The sequence below is a fragment of the Thunnus thynnus genome, chromosome 12, assembly GCF_963924715.1.
Source record: "Thunnus thynnus chromosome 12, fThuThy2.1, whole genome shotgun sequence".
In the NCBI taxonomy this organism is placed as follows: Eukaryota; Metazoa; Chordata; class Actinopteri; order Scombriformes; family Scombridae; genus Thunnus; species Thunnus thynnus.
Window position 1 is genome coordinate 23,573,166 of NC_089528.1, and position 18,524 is coordinate 23,591,689.

Sequence of the window (18,524 nt, forward strand, 5' to 3'; positions counted from 1 at the left end):
GACAGCCCGGGACCAGACCAGAAAACAAACGCTGACAGGACTCCAATCTGGCCCAGAGACGAGGCGAGGAGGGTGTGACTATAATTACAGAGGTATTTGGGTACTCGCCAGTTTGGCATTCGCATTCACTGCGTTTCATGAGCAGCTCAGGGCTGCATAAGCCCCTGCAAGCTCTGCCATTAACCTTGGGCTGTTTCAAGTCTAGATCAAACCCTGCCTTGATGACTACTACAGTTCACAGAGACTAAAGCCTAGATTAGTTTGGCATTAAATCTCGTACGGTGAAAAGTCTGAGTGATAGCAACAATTACCTAACCCCACTTAATTCCAATGAAATAAACTATCAAACTGCAGAATCACGGCTGTGAAAAAAGGCTGAGAGATGTACTGTAGTAGAGAGAAAGAGAGAGAGAGAGAGAGAGAGAGATGTGACACCAGAAACACACAGGATGGCTGGTTCCCTCTGTCTCAACATCAGCAATATGGTAAATAATTCAGCAGCCAAGAAAGCAACACTGAAGAGAAAAACAAAATACCAGGACTGCCACAAATTATACATTTTCATTATGTATTTTTCTACAGATAATTTTATCAGTTAAATCGACTGATCATTTTGTCTACAAAATGTCAGCAAATGGTAAAAAAAAATTGACACTTTAAATTCCCTAACCCCGAGGAATCTTTAAAAATACTAGTTTTATCCCAACACCAGCCCTAAACCAAAAAGATATTCAGTTTACTATGAATACAATGACACAAAAAAAGCAGAAAATCCTCACATTAGAGAATCTGCAGCTTACTTGAGAATCGAGATGACTGGTCTGGTATATTTTAGAGCTGATATGACAAGCTGATTGACAGAAAACTAGTCTTCTGTCCGGATAGCTGATATAACGTGCTAGGCTGCTGCTTGTCACACTGCTGTAACAGTTTTAGTGGATGACCGAAACGTGCTGGCTATCAGGGCTGGAGGTCAACTTACTTCTCAGATTATGTGAGTTGAAAATGTAATGAAAATTATCATTTGATTTTATCACAATTTCTAAATTACCCTCTTTAAACCAGGACGTGACAACCACTTGGGATGAAAAATATGGGTCTCAATTTTTTATTTTTTTATTTCTAAATATCCACATGCACTGGCTGCACTACGTTAAGTGTGCTGGCTGCACTGCTTGTCCTTCTGAGAAGCAGATGTCTCTATTTATTTATAACCTAGTGTTCCTGCACTTTAACTCCACTGGTTCCTGACTAACAATAACAACCATTTCCCTGTAGTGCTGGAGCATGTTGGCCCTGACAGCAGAGCGGCTGATTCAGTGCGTGGCCTTGCGTGAGTGTAGCGGTTTTTTGGGGGTTGGGGGGGGGGGGGGGGTTTGAGGAGTGTGTGCACGTTGTAGCGTATCTGGGATGGATGAAGAGCACACACAGTACGGTAACCTGATCCACTGACTGCAGGATGGGACAGGGAGGGAAGAAGGCTAAGAATAGCACCGAGCCTGACACGCAGAGTACGCCACCACTACCACCACCAGCAGCAGCATCAACAGCAGCAGCAACATTACTTCACTACAGCTTCCAGAGTACTGCCTGCTGTGCGCTCTCTCACACACCATGTGGAAAATACATGTGATTTTCCCCCCTCTGCTCTCCCATGTGGCTGCGCTTACGCTTGCACACACAAAGGAACCTACTGAAAAACAAGCCCTGAATATATCACAGTCCAAAATGTTAACCAACTGAATTATTCTCAAGAAATAAATGAAATCTACTGTGAGCTAGAGGCAGTTTTTTTCCTCCAATAGGAGGCAGGCAAATTCTGTAATGCTCTCAAGGAGACACACTACGCTCGCTGCGACAGTAAACAGCCGGTCACGTGGTTATGGTCCTGTATGGCGTCAGGCTAAATGATGGGGGAGGTCTCTCTCAGCTGCGCATCCACTCCCAGCCTTCATCTCCTCCTTCTCCTCCTCCGACTCCCTAATGAGTAGCAGGACAAAGCCAGGCGCAACGGCCTGATTACTGAGACTACAGGAGAGGGGCATGAAGAGGCAACAATACCCAGCAAAGATCCAGCCATCTTTAGCGTGATCACACAAACACACACACACAGGCTACCAGCGTACATGTTTATGTTGTACGGACCGACTCATATGCCTGCAACATTTAAATACCTCACACTATGTAAGTCAAATCTGCTCCGTGTCCTAGAACTGTCTAGTCCAATTATGATCCCATTGAGAAACAAAAAGAAAGTCCAATTATTCAACATGTCCGCATTGAAAAATTATTGTTAAAATTATTGAAAATTAATAAATTCATTTTTTTAATATAATAAAGCATTCAATGTATTCATCATGTAGAAATACAATTATATTAATTAATTTAGTTTACTGTTTATATATATATATGTCACATTATTATAAATTGAATGCTTAATAATATGAAATAATAATAATAATGTACAAACATTTTATGGAGTCAATAATTCATTTAATAAAAATATTTTTTAAATTAATTGGTGATAAAAAAATATTTGTTAGTTGCAATAATAGCTGTAGCGATATGTAAGTCATGCCTGTTGCCTACAATGGTATTATATCGTATGAAGCACGTACTTTGAAATTTCAAGCACAAAACCAAATGCAGCTCTCCTCCTCTCGTCACTGGGTCGTCTGAACTGGGGGCATATTTCGACACGGACAAACAAACATCAAGTGACACTGGATGCCTCTAAGCGTCTGTTCACCTCTCACTAACCTAACCCCAGACAGACGAAACACGCCTCTTCCAACCAGAGCGTCTGGCCCTTCGTTCCAGTGGTTGTTTGGTTGCATAAATGAGCCGGCCGTGTTTCCTGGGAAGCAGCGGAGGGCTCTAGTCTCCCACATGGGATGTATGAACGGACACCAGTCAACTGTCCATCAAGCATAGTCTTTTAATTTAAATGAGAACAAATCATGATAACAGTAATTTGGTAAAAAAAAAAAATACTGCCAGGACACCAAATTTTCTGGCTTAATTCATAATAATCCAAGCACTAAGCTGTTGTAAGACCCAGACATATTTTATGTGTACTTTATGTGTCCTAAATGTGCATTCTTATGTAAGATTGAGTGCTAAACTGTTTCAGAGCCTTATCCATCACTTAAAAGCGTCCATAAAAACAGGAATAGCCCTAAATTTACAAGGGAGAGGCTCCGGGTATGGCTCGCACACAAATCAAAAGCCTCATAAAGTGGCCCTAATGTTTATACGCAAGAGGCGTAAATAGGGTTAACTTTACTGGCAGGAGAAAAAAGCTCAGCCCAGGACTCACTGAAACACGCCCATTAAACTGGTCCGGCAGAGTCTGAGAGCCTTAAGAAGCCTACCGCCACCGCTCTGAATGTAGGTTAATGATCAGATACCCAAGCAGCGAACAAGAACAATGAAGCCTTTACTGCCGATTATGGGTTAAAAAGGAGGGAGGGGGGGAAGGGGGGGGATTAGAGCAAAGGTTAGGACCTAGGCGTGGGTCTTGTTCTTATTTCAACCACAGCGCCAAGCTCACATGATCGACACAAACACTAGGGAACTGTAGCCGTTCACCTTTCACGGAAACTTTAGTTTCCAAAGTCAAGATGAAGATTGAAAACGTGATTCTGAATTAGTAAAACGCCATAAATGACTGCCATGCTGCTCTTTTCATACTATCTTGTGAAAAAGCATCAATGGAAGGTATTCAAATATTCAAAAAGTTTGATCTCATTAAGATAGGGCACTTTCAAACTCATGAGCTCACATGAGCAACATTAATATACAATGTTAATGAACTAAAAACACTGATGACATATACACTATTATTTACCAAGTAAACTATCACAACTGCCTTGTCATCTTTTGACAAGGCAGTTGTAATAGTTTACTTGGTAAATAGTAGTGATTTCCCTGCTTAGAAATAGCGACCCCTTTTTTCCTTCCAGAGAAAAGGTTGTGGGCAGCATTTAAAGGCTCAGAAGCCACCTACATGACTCTAAACTAACCTCTATCTAACAAGGTGTCACAACCACAAGTAATTCCCATCTACCGGGTTCCATATGAGTAACTATTATCTGAAAAAATAAACCAGGAGGGAAATGTTGTGTCAGTTTTCATTATGACATTCAAGACATGACTTCATCTACACCTGTCACATCCTATTAAGCTTGATGAGATGTCGATCCGATCACAAGCGCGACACATGGCTGCTCGTGCTGTGCCAAAACCACGGCTTTGCAGTTGCCAGAGTAAGCCTCGGCGAGGCCACTGCGTAATGGTTGACGCAGCATCTCCGTCTTCAGGCCGGGGGAGAGAGAGAGAGAGAGAGCTACGCAGACGACTGAGCAAACAAACTCTTTGATCAACAGTCATACAACAAGAAAATTGGTAGCAGTTTCATTTCAGTGTATTCCACCGCTGGGCTTTTCAGATGGGGCAGATAAACAGGTCACAGACTACAGAGCACATTCAGCAGGTGAACCACTATCTGAACTAAAGTCAACAACACGCTGGTTGAACTTTTCCTAACAAAGGAAATCCCATTTTATGCTGGTAAATACGCAATACCATCCAGGCTTTTTTATTTATTTATTTTAAACTAGAAAAACTGCTTTTTTTTTGTGTTGCTACATAGCTCAGACAATTCAGTGAAGTACGGGGCTGCGACTAATGATCATTTTCCTTATTGAATAATCTACAATCAATCATCTTTTTTTAATAAAAAGACAAGAAAATAATCAAATCTGAAAATTGTTGCAGATTAATTATCTGACGGTTGGTTACGCTCCTAAATTTGTCTTTGTTTGTTTGACATTCACTCATAATGCACAGCAAATGAGAACAAACTACACATGTCCAGAGGCTACAATTCATTCACAGCAACCATTTCCATCCATACAAGCCTTTCAGAGTCGATTCATTGCTGTAGTCAGCACTGTATCAGAACCAGCATATTTATATTAATGTTTCTATATTGATTCAGACTCTCAAGTATTTCATTTTAAAAAGGCTAAAAAATAAAAAAAAAACCCTGATCCCAGCGACTGTCAAACACATGAGCTTCTGTGTCAAAAAGGCAAACTGGATTTCTGGGAACTTTAGTTCTATCGGGAATTTGAGCAGACAACGTAAACACCATAAAAATAAGCTCATACTTTATCTTGGCAAAAAACATATATCCCAGCTTCCCATTATGTTCCTGGTTTAAATATATGAGCAAAAACCAATTTTAACCCATTATTAGTTTAAAAATGAATGTTAGCGTGGTAACTATTGGCAGCACTGGAGGGCCTTTACTGTAAAGCAGCTGCAAGCACAAGACATATTGAATTGTTGAGTAAATATAGCCACTAAAGGAGCTAACTCAGAGTGAACTAAAAGTTCACTCTGACTCTAGATGTAGCCGTTTTTCAAAACCTTTTTGTCAGGGGTGGGGGGAAAGCTGGCCACAAACAGAGATGCTCTTCTCTGTAAATGGGAAAATTTAAGACCAGCTGTGAGACAATTACTCCCACGCTAGGCAGCAACTATACTAGCTGATGCACAAAACCATACTCAATGATGCTAAATGATGTTTCACTATTATGTTAATATTAATATCATACAAATATCAGGCTTAAGTGTTGCCATCTTTTTCAACTCCTACTTCTTGTACTGAAATGACAACAAAAACTACTGTTTACGAATATAGAGCTAGGTGAGATCTGTCAACAACATCCAGGATACTGAGTGGGGCTGCAACTAACCATTAATGTCATTATTGATTCATCTGTTGATTATTTTCTCAATGAATCTGTTTATAAAACTTCAGAAAATGTTGAAGAATGTCAATCCCTGTTTCCGACAGCCCAAGGTGACGTCCTCAGATGTCTAGTTTTGTCCAAACCAACAGTTCACAACCCAACAATATTCAGTGTAGTCATAGAGGACTAAAGAAGCACAAAAATATTCACATTCAAGAAGCTGGAACCAAAGAATTTATCAATTTCCTTCTTAAAAATGATTCAAAGCGATTAATTCGTTATCAAAATATTTGGCGATTAACTTAATCTTTGGCAATTAATTGATTAATCGACTTATCATTGCAGCTCTAACGATGAGTCATTTTAACTCCTTGAATATCAAGTTGTTGTCATCAAGTTGTGAAAATGTGAACATAAGATGTGACTGAAGTAGTTTATGAAAGTAAACACATTAAAATTCTTGTCTCATTCTTAGTTTATAGTAAAGTGTTTTATTTCAATATGTATTTACAGTAATTTACTGAGCAAAAGAACAACTAATGTTTCAGTTTAGCTTGTCGTGCATCTTTTACTCTGTAGTTCTAAATTATGGTTAAATACCTAGTAAGACAGTGAGTCGATACGCAACTAACTCCAAGTATATCTGTCATATAAGCAGTCATTTCCTTAGAGTAAACTACACGTCAACATCTTGACAATATGACCAATTGCTTTTGAAATGAATTATTCAAAGATGTATCTATGTATTTATAGCTTAGGTTTAAACCAGTGGCAACAGAAACAAGCACAGACATGCACAGCAATAGAGCAGTATGAAAAGTAAACCATAGTACCGTCAATGATTGACCAAATCTGACCACATTTCCCAAAAACAAAGAATGTTCAAGGTCAGTGTAAAAACACGTACGAGACGGAGATGCAACAAATCCAATCAAAAAGACATACAGGGAAATAGTCATGTGAAAAGAATACTCATTAACCTATTTTGCAGCAGGAAGGTCCTCAGCTCTCAGAAAGCATGGTCATTGAAAGAGCCAGAGTAAACAGGATATGACCGCTTTCTTTGGCATTAGTAAAGTGAAAGCAGCCCAGAAATGAAGAACGCAAACCATACACCCATTGTCAATTTGTCTTTTTCTTTCCTGAACTATCAACACAAACTTGTATCTCTTTCACTGCTCATTCATAAAAGGAAACTTTAAAAAAGGAGCTCATTAATAATAAAAAAACCTAAAATGCTGTAATATTACAACCCAGTTTCTCCTTCCTCCTCCTTTGCTTGCTTCTGCATCGTCATGCTGTATTCAGACTACTGTAGGAGGTCAGGGGCTTTCAAATTGTCAGTCTTTAAAAGCACATGGCAGATTATCAAGGCAACATCAGCGTGAGCTGCAGCCGTTGCACACCGAGATACCGCACTCAACGTACCAAACAAAAACAACGCTCTGCACACATTCAGCTGCTGGCAAAGGCTAGCACATGTTGTGTAATCAGGAGGCTCCACCCTCTCCACACACAGATATATACACACACACAAACGCACACTTGCTGGGCCTCTCGAAGACGCAGATACTCAGCCGATGGAGCCAACTGCAGATAGGCTCGGGCCTGGTTAGAGGCATTTCATATCATAGACGGCACCAGCACTTTCACAGCCTTGTTTGAACTGCGAAGCAATAAATGTGGTCTACAACTTGAAGAGAAAGTGTTACAGAGCAGAATATATATCTGCTTGGAATAAGAGGAAATAGATTATTTCTGGATCTCTCCATGTGTTTGGGATTTTTTCCATTTATTAAAACCTTTTCAAATGTCATTCTACCTTCTACATGATCATGTTAGAAGGATTTAAACACAAAAACCTCCATCATGAAGCAAACGGGCTTCAATGACCACTGACAATAATTTGAGAAACTTAAAAAAGGCACTGGTCTTCACTTTGCTGAGGGGAAGGAGAGTAAAACAAAAACTGTGTGACCGTTTTGGGGGTTTTCCCTGAAGATACAGCATTGGTGTGATCACTCAAAACAGAAAAAGAGGAACTGAATTCATACTATTGTGTTAGAGAAAAAGAGACAATGCTTTTGTAACTTCAATACAGCCAGAATTCATAATAGGCCTACGTTGCTGGTGAAATGCTGCAAGATGACACGAAGTTTAGACCTAGAATACTAAATACGAGTCCAAAAATATCACAGCCAGCTAGACTACGCCTCCCACAACAAAGGTCTTGAGCACAAAGGGCACCGTCTTTACGAGTCATAGGGCTGTGACAGTATGGATTTTTTCTTACTGCAGTGAGAAAGCAATGTATAACCACGGCTCATTGGAGATAATGTTGAAAAGAAGACTGAAAATACTTTGCTTTATAAAAAAAAAAAAAAAGGATCTCACAGAACAAAAACTATTTTAATAATTTTAATAGATAAAAAGGTCTATATTTGACTGCTAGAACCAACTGCTACTGCTGAGCAGTGTGCAGAGATGATCGCCGTGTTCGTACACCAGTCTTTGTTAATATAAACACAGAGGCCACAGTTAGCCCGGCTAGCTGGATAGCGGAGTCAGAGATACTCTCATACAGTCACGTCTCGGCGAAGATGAGGGCACAGCAGTTTGTCATTTCTCACCGGGAGGTCAGAAGCAGTCTTAGGTAGTCTAATTCATTGTCAAGCTTGGATGCCAGCTGGCTTGCCGCACTTGCGCTTCTTTAGGCACCGCGCTTCTTTAGGCACCGCTTTCAGCATTCCCCTGGGTGGTCATTCTCGCGGGGCCTGATGCCCAGAGCAAGCCTAGGCAACGCGGATTTTCCAAAGTATCTCCATCTGGTTGTGTTTGGCATTTAAAAAAAAAAAAAAAAAAAAGCGTTGATGACGGTAATGAGTGTAACCTCACGGTAGGAATCACATGACCGTGGTATTGCGGTGGTGCTGTTATCAACAGAGCCCTTGTCATACTGACTACTCTAATGGTCTGCATGAAAAAGAGTCATTCAGTGAGCTGAGGTAATTTTAGCCTACCAAAACAAACCTTAACTTGACTTATGTCATGAGCAATTTCTAACTCAGGCAGAATCAGAATTACCAGAATATTAAAAGTGATTAGCCAAACAATTATAAATTTTCTTTTCCTTTCCAATAATTATTTGAACCCCACCATCTGCACCACTTTGTGAAGGTCACTTTCCTACCTGGCCATCGCAAATCTTCTTAATTTCCAGCATTGCAGAAATGCCCAGTTTTAGTTAATTTACCTTCGAGAAATGCATGATACACAAAAATCTGACCAGTCTATCAACAGAATGATAAAACTGATAATAAGTTTGATACCAAAACAGATAAATAAAAATCAAAAATACAGGAAATGCATGTTACTTCTTATCCATTCACTGCCCTGAAAACAACAAAAACAAATCCTTCACAATGAAAAATACACAACTCCTACAGCAGCACACTGCTGGGAATACTGTATGTCCTTACATAATTGTTCCTGCTTTACAGCACCTTGGTCGATACCCTATTCTCTAACTAAGAGGCTTATAGTCTGGAAAGGCTGCAGTAACCATGTTATGGGTTCCCAGTTTAACTGTACATAGATCTTGCTTGTGCCAGTGTTTACAAAGCAAGCAAATGTTTCAAAAGTTCAAAAATGATTTTGCATAATTTCTGTAATTTCAGTGGATATCAAGTTGTAAATGACTAAGTGGTTGATACTTCAAGTGTACCTGTCCATTTTAAATCTCTTTTGGCTGTATTTCTTTACATGCATCGGCAACTGGTTTTACACAATAGTGGCTGGACTGCACATGGATTGTGTGAATTTGTGACAGCAATATCTAAACCCTACCCTCATCTGATTTTCATGAGCTGGCAAGAATGAAAGGAAAATCAGATTTTTGATCAATCAGACCTTTCACTCAGTGCATTTGGGCGTCACACGACACTGTGTGTTGCCAAGGTAGATGTTGAAAATAACAACAAAATTTACTACATGGTTTAATAGGCGTTTCTGGACCAGAGGAACTTTTTCATAATCCTATGAACAATTGGATGACCCCTCCCCATTTTATTGTGCCTGTGCCGCATGAACTGGGAACGACTGTAGTTCTTAAGCTCGATTTTGAGGGACTTCTTTAGCTCCCTCCTCAGAGTAGGTATTCTCCCAGCACAAGAGGAACCTTCAGTGACGTACGCATATGGTGATTGGTCCAGACATAAGTGTACATTGATTGGTCAAACACAATGCCAATGCAGCAACGGCAACCGCCATTTTTACAAACCTATGTAAAGCGTCAACTGTGTAAACAACAGCTGTTAACAGTAACGGTAACTCCATCGCCAGTGCGAGCCATCCCGTGGGTGCCTGGCCTGTTCACGCTGCTGCCTTCGGCCAGAGAAAGCACCAGCAACCTTTTTACTTCAATAAAGGGCGTAACTATTAAATGGCCTCCAAGAGAGTTTTCCCAGCGCTAACGTTACACACTCATGTTTTGTGGAATTAGTACTGATAGCAATGAGAGACGCCCAACCTGGCTGGGTCAGAGGGAACCTTTCTCCTTTCCTCTGCAGGTGAGGCAATAAATGGTAGACGGTTCCTTGGCCTCCACTTCACAAGCAGGGCCCCCACATTCCACTTCAGCGGCTAATAGTTTATTCATATCCCACTGGTTAGCTAATTGTCGCAACTCCACACTGTACACTACCCGGGCTGGGTGTGCGCTGGCGAGCATTTCCACTCATAACCCTGTTCCGACCCACGGAGGCGGAAGCATAGCACCCAGCCCCTGGTTCCCCCCCCATGTCGCCCTGGTGAGTAACCCCCATTAGTACTGTTAGCACTGCTAGCCACCGCCATTCCAGCTCGGCCACCTATGTTTATATGTGACATCAGAGGTGAGAGCCGTGTACAGGCTACATCACTTCAGCATTCCTATTGTTGGTGCAAATGCAAAAAGATAAAAAGTACCTTGTAGGTATGTGGTTCTCAGGGAAGCTCCCGAGCGGGAAGTTCCTCTCAGGGAGTCCCCAGAACTGTTTGGTCCGAAAACACCTGATGCAAAACATGTTCAGACCAACACCAGAGAAGGGCTGAAACAATAATCATATTACCAGAGAAAATGCCATTAATGTCAATATGCTAATTATTAGTTACAAGAGCCCAAATAAATGCTTTAAAATGACTTAGTCTGACTATCAGCTAAATAACTACATTGTTCATGAAGAAAAACAAACGCCCTTCGTCTCCCTTACTTCCTTGAGGCTGGCTCTCCATTTGGCATTAGAGAAGATTTTCTACTTCACCTACAGACATTAGGTGACATTTGGAGTGCTTGATATCATACAAGATATGCAACGAGGCTGCAAAATTAATCCTACTAAAAACGAAATTTCGATACGTACATCTATTCAATCTGATTCATACATGACAACAATTATATTGCATATGCATTGGTGGGGAAATCCTTCCTGCAAACCAAATGCTCCTAATTAATCGCCAAGCTGCACCAATAAATGACAAGACAGTTTTACACCATGCGTAAAACTGTGCAGAGGCAATGTTGGGAAGAGATTTAAACAAATCCAACGTTTGACAAAAAGACAGGCACAGTGAAAGAAAAAGCTGCAGAGGAGCAACAAAAACAAGATCAAAATGAGTCACTCAAGGAAAAGCTGATGGTGATGAGGAAGAGGAAATTAACCTATCCAATACCAGCTCTGAAGAAAAACAGTCTTACAAAAAAACTAGAAATGCCAACTCACAGTTGTACACCTCTGCCAACCAGTCAAGTTGCAGTTTACATCCGTGTCTGTCCAGACACGTAATATCCTTCACACAGTGAAGGAATTTAATAAAAAGGTATTAAGTGTATTTTTTGGCAAAATGAAAGTTGTCACTATATTGACATGTATGATTCCATTGAATATTTTTCAGTTAGAAACATGCTGTCTATGCTGTAGCGTATGAATTCTTGAGTTATGGTCAAAAACATGTTTTGTGAGGTCACAGTGACCTTGACCTTTGACCACCAAATTCTAATCAGTTTATCCTTCAGTCCAAGTGGACATTTGTGCCAGATGTACTGAAATTCCCTCCAGGCACTGCTAAGATATCACATTCAGAAGAATGGGACGGACATGAGATCGCAATGACCTTGACCTTTGACCACAAAAATTTAAAATAGTTCATCCTTGAGTCCAAATGAACGTTTGTGCCATATTTGAGGAAATTCCCTTAAGACCGGGACAGGCAGATGGACGAACGGATGTACATACAGACAACTCAAAAACTTAATGTGTCCAGCCACAGCTGTCGCCAGCGCGGAGGCATAAAGAATCATTATCTGTTGTGGGATTCAAAATACTTGCCAACTGACTTCTGAAAGTCAGTCGGTTGAAGTCAACCAACACACTCGCTGGCCAATGTATTTGGTACACCTGGTGTTCTGGACTGCATTATATTGAAAGGTGTTTTTTTACATAAATGAGGGGCAATGATCACCGTTCTAACAGTGAACAAAAACTGAATATTTATATGTTCGTAAAAGTGGAATTCATGGCAGACCTGTTGTATTGGATTACATTAGATTGTACAGGTGTATATGGCCATTGGATGCTGTAGTGAAGTGAATTCACCCTTTACATGTGGTGTGCCGGGAGATTTGATGGCAGCCATAAGTGAACTGACATGAATGAAAGCAATGTTTTGCCAGAATTACAACACAGCATAGTAACACGACAAATTTATACAATTACCCGAAACACCACTACAATATACAAAACGACAAAGCTATCGAGGTCATGAAAACTACCAGAGAAGTTGCCCAGAGGGTCGTACCTGTTGGATGTTTGGGGAGGGAAAAATGGCGTCTATAAAGACAGACGGTGGCTAGTCTTGCTTATTACCTGGTCATGGTTTCAATGTTTTGTGTGAGACATAGCTAAGCACTATCAATCGGTCGAGACAGATGGTCCTAGGCCGATTCTGCTCAAGGTTTCTTCCTGTTAAAAGGGGAGTTTTCCCTTGCTGCTGTCACCAAGTACTTTCTACGGTCTAGACCTGCTCTATGTGAGAAGTGCCATGAGATAACTTCTGTTGTGATTTGGTGCTATATAAATAAAATTGACGTGACTATGTTTTTAACTATTTATACACTCAGTGACATCATGTGATGCATTTCAATACAAAAGATATGTTATAAATACTACTTTTGTCAGAGAGTTGCATAGCAGGGTTTGACATAACCCATGGCTCGGGGCCAGTACAAGCTTATGCAGGACAAGTTGACTGGCCGGTCATTGGCCCGTCCAGGCCAGCGACTGCCAATCAAGTCTGCATCATGAGCACGTTTTAGGAGATGTCATCGTTTAAGACACGTGACCGATGAAATGCATTGTTATTCACTGAAATACACGTGGGGAAGGCTGCACTCTTAGGCCGCTAGCCTCTTATCGGTGAATCTGATGGGTCACCAAGTACGGTGTAACACCGGTACTGGGAAAAACGTCAACAAAAGAAACTTATGAGGCTACAAAAAGAAAGAAGAGCTTTCTACTTTTGTGGAAGCAATAATATTCCTGGGTGAAAATGAGTGACTGTGGTATGTTTTGTACAGTTTGCCGACTAACTTGCTAGCCATTTAGCATCATAACTGCATAGTTAAGTGCATGTCTTCTGTGTGACTTTGACAGAAGCAGCCAGACACATAGCTCTCTGTTTAAGTGTTAATCACCAAGGTTTATAAACAACAACATTTACAGTTTGGTTAAAACCAACGATACGTGCTTAATTTTATATTTTGCATATTTGTGTAATATATCAACATTACATATCAATATCTAAAAGAAAACCACCAATTCTAAAGGGAACTCCACTGTTGGACATATTATTTATAATAAATAACCAAAATTATACAAAAAAGGGAGTTATTTTCATTTTTTGGCTGCCAGACAAGTGAAAATATACAAGGGGCCAGTGGGGGAAAAAATGTTACATTAAACCCTGCATAGCATTGCATCATTTGACACCCGTAGCATTCACCAGACATGCCATACCGACAGAAAAAGTAGTTAAGGTATTATAGCAATGCTATGCCAATCCAAGGAGGAAATGTGATAAATGTGCTGCTTTTCAGGAGCCCCGATGCACACTGATGCTTTAAAAAAGGGGTAAAAGGACAGTGGTGAGTCGTCATACACCACAGCTGTGTGATCCCTTTAATCTGGAAGCTTTCGTTTGTGGTAGTGTAGTTGTAACCATGTTATGTTGTAAGGCGAATGTAATATTTTTGCTACACCGAATCTCTAAATATATCATTACTAGTACACAGATGCCTCCTACTTAACAACTAAAATGGTTATGTTAGGAAAACCTCAACATTTAAAATAAGGTGGTAGTTATTGCAGGGTTATTATATTGCACTGCATTACACTGTACATGTGTTTGTTTTTATGGTTACTCAGTGTATGTGCATGTTTTTGTTACTATACTGTCACACCTAATATTTTTACCCATTACTGTACATATATAAATCTCTAATTATGGAATTTAACTACAACTCAACCACATTACTACACAAAATAGTAATATGATAAGAGGAAATTTCCCTAAATGTATTTTTTTCTAAAGGGTGCAACAAAATATTCAAAAATTGACTGAGCTGCTATGGTTTATTGTTTTTAGGTTTATCATTTAAGTCATAGTCAATTGGATAAAAGCTGTCCCATTTCTATTGTGCACATTTATATGACAGACCCATACCAGTCACTATCATTTCTATCAGAATTCAGACAGAAATTCTTAATAAGAAAAATGTGATTCTCATTTTATCCAGGGTCTTGCAGCCCTAAGGCGTACATAGATGTTCATTTTCCAAGCTTCTTATACTTGCACTTAAAATTACACAGTACATCATGATACAATACATCATATGTGGCCAGAAAATCTGCAATATATCACAAGGTAATCATCTATGATATGGCACTACCGGGACTGAAGAGTAAAAAGGGAAATTGTTTAGTTTTAAACAGTTGTTTATATTTTATTTAATGCATTTTGAAGAGCTTTTAGTTTTTACAGAGATTAATATAGAGAGATTTAGAGATGTAGCCTTTTCTACACAAAAGGAAACATGTGCCATAATTTCAATGTCAAAAACTAGTAGAAGACTGACTGCCAGAAAGCAAAACATTGCAAAGTGATTGCAGGAAATGATAGAAAATGATACTCCTAGGCCTAAGATATTGTGGTATTGATGCCAGAGTACCCACAACACATTGCAAGAAATTGTACCGTTATATATCGCAATACCAATTATATCAATTTGTGTTACCTCTACTCGCTACAACCATTAGCACTGTGGGATATCTCATTCATTCTTAGCCAAATCACCATCTGATGCATCCTCAGTTGCCAAGTGCACTTGCAGGGTCTTTATTCACGCTCATGTTCTTTGTGTTTTGGGATGGCAGTTAAGTATTGGAATATACCCTAAGAACGACCCAATAAGCCTGTTCGGTAAAGTGGGTGAATTTGATGGCACATTAACAAAAATATTGCTAATCCCACCACATACAACTAACTATAAACCGGCTGTGCAGACAACCAATACACTGTTATACTACTGGCAGAAGAATAAGATGTATATCTTTTTTTTTTTTTTAAAGAAGATGAAGAAAATCTGTCAATAGTCTATGCACTGCCATGGCTATGAATATAGACATTTTTTGTTTATTGCAGTGCCTCTACAAAAAAGCCACTTTATCACCAAAATATCCAGAAAAAAAAATTGTAAAATATGTGAACAGCTAAGTTAAACTGGAAGATCCCACCACAACATGTGTTAGTATGACTATCTCTGGCAGCTGCAAATATATTGATAAGACTACAGAAAATTGAGGCTTTGTTCTCTTCAAGCATCAAAACTGTTGTTGAGTTAAATAGTTAAACATCAAATTAACATGTTTACTTCTTAAAAAAAAGCACTTTGTGATTATAGCACATGATCATACTATATATCCTTATAATCGAGGACTACATTTTATGGTTAGTAAGTCCTAACATGATGTGTTGAGTATGCAGGCTACCATTCAACCCTGAGTACTCTGTCACAGGCAATTCTATCGATTAATTCCTCCTCACCGGTTTAAGGTGTGATAATGAGTGAAATGACTAAGTGTAGTTTTAGTTTAAGCAGAATGACAAGCTGCAAACTCTCAGTCTTCCACAGCACATGGTTTCACAACGCTGCTTTCAGAGCATTTTAAAATGAGTCCATGTAAAACTGCGAGAGTATGTTAAGACTAATGAGACAAATTATCTACGAATACAACTAACTACTAACTGCCAACATCAAACGTATATCGTATATGAATTTCACAATGGCTAATATTGTTTGTGTTTGATGAGTGTCATTTTCACAAGCCAACTTCAATTCTTCTTATCTGATTTGTTGTATTCACCCACTGTGGCTGATAATGCCTTTAGCAACCGATTCAACATTAACAATACACCAATTGTAATTATAAAGCGTCAAAAAGAATATGGCTTGAGATTTTTTTGTTAAAAATATTTTGTGATATTAATATAGCAAGCTTCTAGAGATCATTTAGTTCATGAAATAATCAGTTAGCGATCATGGCATTGTTTTGTTATGTATGCTTCTCTACTGTTTTTGTGATCTTAAGTGGTGTTAAGCAACAGAAAGGCAAACTGTTCTCTCGTGACCACAAGAATGACATTTCTTGTGATGACAAGAAAAACGCTTGTTTATTTTAGAAAACAGAACAATTATTTTGTGAGCACAAGTAAACGTAAGAAATAGTTAACATACCGTTCTTTTCACCCTTACTATAACGGGATGATTATCCATTTTTTCCCCTGCCTTTACATGTGAAAAAAAAATCTGTTTTATTTACAACACTGAGTGAATAATTAAGTTGGACTGGTAAAATAATCTTCCATTTCTGTTTCTATTTAAATGACTATACTGTTAGTAGATATTTGTCGACTATATTAAATCTCCATGGCAGGATATTGTGCTTCCCTCCCTACATTAATCAACACCTGATTCATACTCCTGTGAGTGAGATGAATAACATTTAAAATATGTACAGAAACCACCATGATTTGGTACTGCTTTTGGTGTATGGGGGGGTTTTCATTAGCTTTAAGTAAAGTGTGTCTAAATGCTGTCTCTACAAAACAGTCTTCTTTAAATTTTAGGTTGACGTTTTGATAGCTCAGAGCGGTCGTTGCACGGACAGCCATCTAAAAAACAGGCAGCTTTTGTATCAAGCAACACACCCCCAAGATGTCACAGTCATTGGCTGGCGGAGGGGGGGGGGGGGCGAAAGCTCCTGGTTATTCAAGCTATGCTAGTTCCTTGTGTGCCTTTGCAAATCAAAACTATATTTTACAGCAGATTTGGTAGCTATTACAGCTATACAACTGACTGGGTGTAAATAAACGGTGGCGTATCATTGCAGACACCACCACCCACCTCACGGTAATGTCGCCCGTGCTTGCCTTTCAAACACACATCCAGCAATATGTTGTTGAGCGCTCAAATCTTCCAACTTGGCTACGGTTTGTAAACATAAGAAGCTAATATATATTTAACGTTATGTACCGAAATCCGCCCCACGAACAAATATGTTGTTAAATGTCACTGTGTGGTCGACGTAAAAGAACAATTCAAGTTCATGTGTCATGTTTTAATGGCAATATTCAACACGAGAGCACAGCACAGCCTGAGACAAAAGCCCACTGCAGCCCCTTCGCTGCCCTCACAACGTCCCCCCCTCCTCCTCCTCCTCCTCCTCCTCTCCCCAGCGCTTTATCTAGATAGCTAGCGAGCCCGTTTCCAGCCTCTGCTTCACGGCTTCACCCCGACATTTTCCTATCGGCTGTCGGTGCGCTCCTTTTTTAAAAAAGGCGGCGAAGTATTTAGCGCAGAAAAGGGTGTACATTTCAGTTAGCGCCGAGAAACTACTCAATGTGTGTAACGCACGTGGCACACAACTATACCGAGCCCACGCAAACACATAACATTCCATTTTCGCACGCAGTTTACGTCAAGTTAGCTTAACGTTAGCCTGCTCCGTGTAGAACTTAGCCAGATGGCTAACGTTAACTAGGATATTCACCTCACGATACGAAGCAATCAAACAACAAACCTTGTTTTGTGCTTACCTTTAATCTGGGTTGCGCGTTCCCACCGACTCATTCAAGGTTCAAGTATATGTGAATATTGCGCAATATAAACAGATATTTCCTAAATACTGGACGTTAACTGTAGCCTACGGCTGTGTGACGTTCATAGCTGGTTTTGAAAACATCCCAGCCGTTCGTCGCTCGCCCTCTCCGAGAAAAGCCCAGCAAAACATGCAAGCGTCGCTCCCATTGGCCGACCGGAGTCACGTGACCGCTTGAGCCCCAACCGAGCTTATAAGGTCTCCGTCTGCTGGATAGACTGTAGATGGGTATGTGTCAAACGATTTAACTCTTTATTTTATCGATGCTATGAGTTAATCGGTGCCGTTAAGGTTAAGAATATCCGTTGTGCTGTCACATATTTGTCAGCTAGTGGCGTTTTTATAACACCTGCCGATGTCTTTTAGCGTGTGAATTTGGACTGAAAGACAGTAATGGGCACTTGACGTCATCTTTTCCGCTGCTGTGTGTTGCGGTCAGTGGGAATTTTCTCGAAGATCACGGCCGTGGTTAACACAGGAATGACGGTTTCCTTTCTATTTTGTGAGCTCA

General features: G+C 39.9%; 1 protein-coding gene across 3 annotated transcripts in view; it reads right to left on the reverse strand.

Moving 5' to 3' along the window:
* Positions 1–18,132, reverse strand: part of ankrd12 (ankyrin repeat domain 12) — a 42,427-nt gene extending 24,295 nt beyond the window's left edge. For 2 of the 3 annotated variants that reach the window (XM_067606421.1, XM_067606419.1), the window contains exon 1: positions 17,952–18,132. The gene's annotated coding sequence lies outside the window, so the exon portion shown is untranslated. Of the gene's footprint in view, positions 1–10,727; positions 10,850–17,951 lie in introns of those variants that run through there. The other variant, XM_067606420.1, reaches the window with a different exon arrangement.
* Between the last annotated feature and the right edge of the window lie 392 nt (positions 18,133–18,524).